A 9861-nucleotide genomic window follows, 5' to 3' on the forward strand; every position below is an offset into this window, starting at 1 on the left:
TTTGACTGGTGGTATCCTTTCTAAATCACACACACTATCAAATTGGTAACACACTTTTAATTAATTTGAACCTGCTCATAAACTTTTGTTGCATAACATTGATAAATCCATGGAAAGATAAATGCACAAAATTAATCAAATCAGTACTATTTACAGAATCAAAATATTTGAAGGAAGTCTGATACTCCAAGCTGTCACACAAGACATGTAGCTGGAATTGATGATGTTCAGCAACGCATAACTCATTTATTTAAACTAGAAACATCAAATGTTGCTGTGGCAGTTTAATCTTCTCTTATTGTGTAGAAAACATTGAATTCAACTCAAAGAAAAATATTGATGGAACTTAACAAGAGTAGGAGGAGGTTAGTGTATTAGACAGTAGCTTGGGTTTTCATCACTTTGAAAATGGCTGACAACATTATTACAGATGGTAGATATTAAATACAGTTGAAATCACCTGGTATCTATCTGCAAGGCAAATTGGACAGGCAGTAGCTGAAAGCATCACATTTGCAATGATGGTCTTTTAATTAAATTGTGCATCAGTCAATGTGTCAGAACATTTTGTTGAATACATTAATCAGAAACATCTATAGTATAGGAAGTTACCAAATACAAAAATACCAAAACCAATTTAGGGTCATTCTTGTAAGTGTAGCTGGCTGAATTTTCATGAAGAGCCCCGTGACTGAATTTCAATATTAAGGAAAAGCTTACATGTGATTGACATTTATTTGATTCACTGCACAAATTACAAGTATTTTAAAGGATTGCTTCACACATTATACAACAAACATCCTGACTTCCACACTCACAAATTTTGTGCAAAGTATTCAGTTTATAGCTGACATCAAGAAAGTCACACTTAAGCTGGGGAGGTATAATTCTGATCTAACATTCAGCTGTACATCATGAAGACTAGTACACATTTACCAGGAAGGCTGGTACAAAAATGTCATCAGTATCTTATATGGTAGAGAATTGTGGATATGGTGAATGGAAGTTTCAAATAACATCCTCACTCTTGACCTTCAGGTAAGTGGCAGTTTTCTTCAGTGGATCTAGAACACCATTCTAAACTAAGGAATGCGATCCCACGGCCAAAGGATTAGGTTGATAGAGAATTAGTTGACTGCATTACTGTACACTGTGTATGGTGTAAGCAGTTTCTGAGTGTAATCAGATGACAAAATATTAGCAGCCCATATAGCCTGTATGATGCCTCCTTTCTTAAATTCATCACCAGGTGAGCATGAACATCACATTGGTAAGGTTATTGCAGTGCAGTCTTGTTATGCTGCAGGTGCAGGTAGTGCAAGTAACAATGTGACAATACTTCATGGATGGTTGTGACTTAACATTGGCTGAAACTTAGTACACACAATAGTTCTACTCAAATCACTTGTTCTTTCAGCATTTTGGCAGGTTGCCAGTTTTTTTTTTTTTTGTTTTTAAAGAAAACAAATTTATTGGATACAGCTTCCTGTAAATTCACAATCATATATCTTCAGCAAATTACAGCAATGCAATAACTTGTATATTGTGACAAAGTTGATGTTTACAAGGTGTAAAAAAGACAAAGATTAGGTAAACACAAAGGAGTTTCAGTATAGGAACTGGAGTCGCATTTGAATATTTTCGGCGCTACAGGAAAATAATTGAATATATCTTCACTCAAAATGAAATGTAATTCACAGAAAAAGTATATGTAAAACAAAATGTTTGGGATAGTCAGCTGTCAGTATTTGAACATGAAAAAGTGTATTGTATTCAGCTGATGTTCCACACAGCATTTCTTTAAAAATGAAAAACAATCAAGTCCTAAAAAGGTCAAAGTAAATGAAAAATGAGTGTACTTATACAGGGTGTTACAAAAAGGTACGGCCAAACTTTCAGGAAACATTCCTCACACACAAAGAAAGAAAATGTTATGTGGACATGTGTCCGGAAACGCTTACTTTCCATGTTAGAGCTCATTTTATTACTCCTCTTCAAATCACATTAATCACGGAATGGAAACACACAGCAACAGAGCGTACCAGAGTGACTTCAAACACTTTGTTACAGGAAATGTTCAAAATGTCCTCCGTTAGCGGGGATACATGCATCCAACCTCCGTCGCATGGAATCCCTGATGCGCTGATGCAGCCCTGGAGAATAGCGCATTGTATCACAGCCGTCCACAATACGAGCACCAAGAGCCTCTACTTTTGGTACCGGGGTTGCGTAGACAAGAGCTTTCAAATGCCCCCATAAATGAAAGTCAAAAGGGTTGAGGTCAGGAGAGTGGAGGCCATGGAATTGGTCCGCCTATACCAATCCATCGGTCACCGAATCTGTTGAGAAGCGTACGAACACTTCGACTGAAATGTGCAGGAGCTCCATCGCGCATGAACCACATGTTGTGTCGTACTTGTAAAGGCACATGTTCTAGCAGCACAAGTAGAGTATCCTGTATGAAATCATGATAACGTGCTCCATTGAGCGTAGGTAGACGAAACTAAAATGGGCTCTAACATGGAAATTAAGCGTTTCCGGACACATGTCCACATAACATCTTTTCTTTATTTGTGTGTGAGGAATGTTTCCTGAAAGTTTGGCCGTACCTTTTTGTCACACCCCGTATATACAGACTCGTCACCACTTAACATAAGTATGTCTAGCAAATTTTCAAGCCGACCACTATCTTCACGCTGGCATAGCAGGGGAGACCGGGGACAAAGTAGCAGAGTGTGAAAGTAGCATCTCTCTCCTACCTTCGCATGTAGCTACGAAAATCACGTGATTCAAACAATGTATCCCACTCATGTTTCCCAACTACCTACCAATTGTTGGCCAGTATTGGAGAGTCTGTTGAGTGTGGCGCAGTAAACCGTCTTTTCAGTGTCCCGCGTAAGTTATCTCAATTTTATTAGTTTTGTGGTAAAGGTGGCATTACGCTGTAAGCGTAAGTCTACTTTAATAATTTAACTATGTGAAACTTCCAGTTTTATGCCATCATTATCAACTTTTTCATTACTTGTATAGATTGTGTCTAAAATACCAATTAAACAGAAAAGCGTGGTCGGGGACGAAAGTAACTTTATTTCGTCCCCGTTACTGAAAAAGTATTATTAGCTGAAGGTCCCCCGTTTTTTTTCTTTCGTTAGCGAATAGTAAATTAGGTATGATACTGTTAGGAGTAGCAGTGTCTTGCTGAACAAACTCGTTATTACTGAACAGACTTGTTTTTTACTAAGTTATTTCGTTCGTTACAGGGAATTATGCCACGAACACGGGTTGGGACGACTACAAGAGGACTAACTCCTACTACTGTATTATCAAACTGCGGCAGATGATGTTGCAAATTATAAGTATTAGTGCAGCAGCAAAGGATCACAATGTATGCCATGTGACATTGCATTGGTACATTAAAAAAGAAAAAAAGAAACGTATGAATGATAGAAGCACACCAAAACCTCGTGTTGGATGCAGAAGTATAAAACGTGTGTTCTCTTGTGAACAAGCAAAAATTATAACTGAATACGTGATTAAAGCGTCGGAGATATTTTACGGACTTGGCCCTAAGGATATCCGTAAATTAGCTCACGAACTGGCAACGGCAAACAGTATACCAATTCCATCAACTTGGGTGAACAATCAAACTGCTGGTCCAGACTGGTTTTCAGCATTCATGAAGAAGAATCCTCAGTTGTCTATTCGGTGGTCTCAACCCACTAGTCTTGCTCGAGCAACGAGCTTTAATCCAACAAATGTGAATGCCTTTTTCAACAACCTGGATAAATATAAGTCAGAGCCCATGGACATCTGGAATATGGACAGGTGTCACCGCTGTTCAGAAACCAAACAGGATTGTTACTGAACGGGGAATAAAGCAGGTGGGATCTATCATGTCGGCTGAAAGAGGCACTCTTGTCACTGTTGCTATTGCCATTAACGCCAGGTAAACAGTACACCACCTCTCTTTGTATTCCCTCGCCTGAGGTATCATGACCATTTTATTCGACACAGTCCTATTGGTTGCATTGGAGCAGGAAATGAGTGGCTGGATGCGAGAGGAAGAATTATTGTTATTCTTCCACCATTTCGTAAAATTTTCTAAACCAACTCTGAGCACAAATGTTTACTGCTTCTCGACAGTCACGAATTTCATATATCCGCCAGAAACATGAATTTTTGCAAAATCAAGGGGATTGTTATGCTGTCATTCCCACCGCACTGTGCACGCAGGATATAGCCTCTAGACCTTTCAGTTTATGGTCCATTTAAAAAGGTGGTGGATGCATTTGCTGACAACTGGATCAGGAATCATCCGGGGAAGACTGTTTCAATTTATGACATCTCTTCAATTGTAAGGGAAGCACTTCCACTTTCTGTAACTCCCAAAAACATTGCAGCAGAGTTTCACTGCAGAGGCATAGTACCATTGAATAGGAATGCGTTCAGTGAAATCGATTTTTCTTCATCTTCTGTCACTGATCGACCAGCACAAGCTTCCAATTATGGAAAGCAAACTATTTCCTTAGCAGAATCATTAGCGATTTCTAGTGACCCATCTGAAGCTGGGAGCACATTTAATCCTGATCCAGTAGCAATTTTGACCGACACTCCAGAGAAACTGTCTATGGAACAAGAGCTATAGGCCCATCCCCAGGCGAAAAAAGCGGAAAAGGAGCTAAATTTAGAAAGCAGCCGGCCAAGAGTGCGAAAGCTGAAAAAACCTGAAGAATCATCATAGGAAGACAATGATAGCTACTGCCTTGTATGTGTCAAGCCTTTCCGCCACAGTCGTCCCAAAGGGAAGTGGTAATAAAATTTAGCTTAACTTATTGTCACTTTCTACCCTACCTTTACCGGGGACAAAAGTAACAAGTACACTGATGCCTTAAAATTGGTTTTACAAATACCAAATATACGTAATTTTGTGGAAACTAAATTCATTTTTGTTAGGAAAGCTTCACAGAACACACACATTAGTTGCTTTTGTTTCAAAAGTTTATAGGGAGGTAATAAAAAAATGCAAAATGTTACTTTTGGCCCCGGTCTACCCTACCGTTAATATTCAACTGCGATCTTTAGTTCCCATATTAAAATTCCTTCGATTTATGTTGTCCTTCCACTGTACACTTTCGGTAAAATGGTTTTTCTGCACCATGCGTAAATCCATTGTTGAACCATTTCAACTGCAAACACGCTTTGTAGGAGGCGCAGTTTCAATTGCGAAACATTTTGGGCAGTATGAGTTTACCTGAATGAACCTTATATGATTCCCGTCTGTTTCACAACTTCTTTGCGATACCCTGTTGATCTCCGTTGTATTTTCGAAGTTTCTCACTGAGGAAGTGAGTCACATCTGTATTTTTAGCCCTTAACACTCAGGCCACACTATTTTAGTTTTTTTCAGTATGAGTCAAATACGAATTTTTCACACGCAGCAGAACACAGCACACAAGCAATCGGGGTCATCATGTGGTAGCGGATCTGACTGTCATAAACACTTGGACGTACAGCGTTTAATTTCCAAAGTGCTTAGCTATTATACCCAAAGTAGTAACTCGGCACTGAACTGTTGCACTAGGACCCATGCCACTTGTTGGCTTCAGAGATATGCCTGTGTAGTAATAAGTGGTGTTCATCTCATTTGTATTAAAAAACGTGGCATTTAAAAAGTTTAGAAGAAAACCTGAGCAAATCAAGGAAAAATATGAAGCACAAATTGTAATGACAAAATTTGATGGATATAGTTTACCTTTGCACCATGCACTCAGATGATCAGAAATGACTGTTTACAGTTATTCTACTGCAGTGTCAACGTCACTTTTCGTTTTTATGTATTTCACAAAGAAGTGGATTTTCTTTAAACACTTTGCATTATAGTGAGCACATGATATCCTATTAAAGTATGCGTTGACAATGAGCAAGGTCTTCATTGTTTCAGCTTTCATTCTTGATTTTTTTTTATCTGACCACAGAGTTCACGACGGAAAAAACACGTACATCCAACAGTTTCTCCACTGTCCGTAAAGGAAACTCACTTTTTATATTATTGTTAAAATAGCCTAGTGGTTATTATGGCCTGTGTAACGTCGGACGTCTGGCGAGCTTTGAATCGTTCAGCATATCTGCGGGTGGTGGCTCACGAAATTGTGTCTCAGAGACACGATGAAATGGGAAAAATGAACCTGACTGTTGTCTGAATGTACGCGGTGACTCCGTCTTGTCTGCCACCACACGTTAAGTTCATACAGTTAAAAACCGAAAAAGTCTTATGAAGATACGTCCGAGTTTTGATCGTTATGGAACTCGATCACGCTGAAGACTACACACATCCGTGAATTATTATGACGGCAAGTGTGACTATTGCTTACAGAAATGCTGTGGTGGACAGAATAACAGTGGGACAGATAACTGATCGATCCTATAAGAGGTGATCAAAAAGCCCCCACCCGTTACAGGTACACTTGTCAATGCGTTTCTGGTGTGTTGCACATCGAACAGTACCTCAGTGGGCTTCAAAGCGGGTAGCAGCGTCGGTGATGTGAGCGACAAGTTCTTCACGTGTATCCACGTTGGTAGTATACACATCGCGCATTAACCAGCCCCATAAATGGGGTTAGTCCGATGATCTGGCAGGTCAGTTGAGGGGGTCCTCCATGGTGAATCCACTGTTGTGAAAATGTGTTGTTCAGATGCTGGGATACTCGCTGGTACAGTGAATTGGTGATCCACCATGTTGCAGGTACATTTGCGGTTGTTGCTCTAATGTTACGTCTTCCAAAAGTGCATGTAGGTGTTCCATCAGGAAGTGTTCGTATGCTGTGGCTGCCATGCGATTTGGCAGGCACACAGGCCCTATCACCAGGTCATCAGTCATACCTCACAAGATGTCTACGAGGACTTATCTTGGAGTCTTTTTTGCCTACTGTCATGTGGGTTCTCTAACGCCCATGTACGAGAATTATGGGTGTTCATGATACCATTGCTTGTAAATGTAGACTCATCTGTAAATAAAATTTATTGCACGACATCTCTGTGTACAGCCAATCATTCACAAAATTGGTGTCTTCGTACTGAGTCACCTGGTTGCAGATGTTGCAAGGCCTGCACATGGATTGGGTACAAGCCGTCGGAATGTAATGTACGCCACTCTCGCATTTGGGGAATATCGAGCTGACAGCTAATGTGCCATGTACTGCTGATGGGACTCCGTTGTACCATTGCAGTAATGTCGTCCCTTTCTTCAACCAACTGCACGGCCTCACGTTCTGGCGTTACGTGTTCTGGATTCACGTACAGTTTGAAAAACAGGGGGTTCGTCGATCAGGTCAACGTCTCTGGTATTCTGTTACAGCCGCACGGGCACTGCCATTACAGTACCCGTACAAAAATGGCTCTGAGCACTATGGGACTTAACATCTGAGGTCACCAATCTCCTGGACTTAGAACTACTTAAAACTAACTAACCTAAGGACAGCACACACATCCATGCCCGTGGCAGGATCCGAACCTGCGATCGTAGCAGCAGCGCGGTTCCGGACTGAAGCGCCTAGAACCGCTCGGTCACCGCGGCCTGCGTACCCGTACGAAAACAACATGTCTGCACATTATGCGTCGGTGAATGTATGTGGCATGTTGATATTCCATGACACAATGGACTTCCTCAATTAATACTCAAGAACGACGCACTCAAGGCCTCATGACTTCTCACTGATCCAAACTACGATTGCGCACTGGGTACTCTTGCAGCTGTTGCCTCAGTGCGACTTCACAGTGCCGCCAACCGTTGGAGAACCGTCGCACCTCTTATAGGACCAGTCATCTGTCCCACCATTACTCTGTCCACCACAGCGCCTACGTAGCATTTCGGTAAGTAATATTTACACTGCCATCGTATCCGTCCAGACTTGTGTATAGTCTTCAGCCCGCTCCAGTTATGTAACGATCGAAAATCGGACACATGTTCATAGGACTTTTTAGGTTTGTTTTCACATGTAGAATCGCCTCACAAAATCATGTGACATTCCTCCTGAATCACCCTATACACTGAGAGAGGCCACCAAGATATGTCGTCCGTTTTGTTTACTTGACGTCTACTCTGTTTCATTGCTGAATATTCTGTTACTGATAGTTCCTTGGATCAGCTCCATAAACATAAGCAAGGAGTACGTTGGCTGATAGCTGTTGGTACTCAGATATCACTAAAAAGGTAATTACAGAATCCTTTACTGTTTATACTTTATTTTGTTGCATAAAAATAAAGCCCTAACCATTCGCAGAGTGAAGTGGAAGACGAACATATTCATAAGAAAAACATCACTTACATAATTTTTCGTGCCATTACTACACAGAATGTGATGAAGGAAGGATAATACACTAGATGCTAGTGAGTACTACAGACTGGACCTAATTGCATGCATGGCCCTGCAGCGTTGGAGAGTAAATATATAGAAGCTACTTGATTTTATCTGTGCTGTGAAGAGTGCGTGTTACCATCATACTGGCGGATATTTAGACTACATAGTATATAACATCTTTACAGCAACCGGAGACCATTCGTAACATACACACAATTTATTTATTCGAAGTTTCGAATAATGAGCACACTGCGTCCTAGATATTCTTCCGGCTACATATTTTCATCATATCGTTTGCTCATTAATTCATCCAGTTTTTTTTTAATTCTGTTATGAAACAATGCACAGATTTGTATATCTTCAGCTCCACTTCTTAATCTTCGTACGTCCCAACAAAATAATCAGAGCCGGCCTCGGTGGTCTAGCGGTTCTGGCGCTGCAGTCCGGAATCGCGGGACTGCTACGGTCGCAGGTTCGAATCCTGCCTCGGGCATGGGTGTGTGTTATGTCCTTAGGTTAGTTAGGTTTAAGTAGTTCTAAGTTCTAGGGGACTTATGACCTAAGATGTTGAGTCCCATAGTGCTCAGAGCCATTTGAACCATTTTTTGAAAATAATCAGAAGTCGTGTCATCAAGAGAAGGTGACGTAGAACAGAGGTGTGATTGTGACTACCAGTGAAACCTTGCAGACAGTTCACTGACGATGTTAAATTTCCAGGAGTTAACTTTTCTCGCCTGAACTGAAAACTGTAACTTCAGAAACAGAAACGTGGTGCTCTAACAAACTAAAACAGCATCATACATTAGAATTATATGAAAGTAAATAATGTTGCATTCCATATCAAGTCTCCACAATATTTCTTCAATGTTTGAGCACAGGATTATTAGTTTCTTACTGTCGAGAGGCGAGAGATTACAAGAAAACTTTACGTTATACCTTTGCTCTGCGTGCTATTGTGCTGGAATTGGAAACATGAGAAAATTTGCTGTGCATAGTTCCATTGTCGTCGCAGTGAATATTTTTCAGGGGTTATTCCACCCTTACTCATTTCACAGAAAAGATAAAACGGTTTGTGTACTGGAATATCAGTGCAGAAGATTTAAAAACTAGGTAGGCTACCAACGCACTTTAGTAATTTAACTACCCTATGAAATTTGTTTTAAAGAATAGTTAAGAATTTGAAAATGATAGAAGAGTTCATAATATAGCTGTAGGATCAAAAAGGACCACCACTATCCACATATTAACCCCGCTCTCGTTCAGGAAGAATCCGAGTACAAAAGCACGAAAATATTTGACAACCTCTCTTGTGAATTAAAGGTGTTGTTAGATCATTAAAAACAGGTTAAAAAAGAAAATTGTTTTGTTTGACATTATATACCCTACAAACGAATTTCTGAATAGGAAAGTAATGGCCATGTGTGGTTGGGCCATATTTATTAAATTTTATTGCAAATTAACATTAAAGTAAAAGTCCAGTTATGTGAATGGTTAATATGTAGGT

Source organism: Schistocerca cancellata, chromosome 3, assembly GCF_023864275.1.
Source record: "Schistocerca cancellata isolate TAMUIC-IGC-003103 chromosome 3, iqSchCanc2.1, whole genome shotgun sequence".
NCBI lineage: Eukaryota > Metazoa > Arthropoda > Insecta > Orthoptera > Acrididae > Schistocerca > Schistocerca cancellata.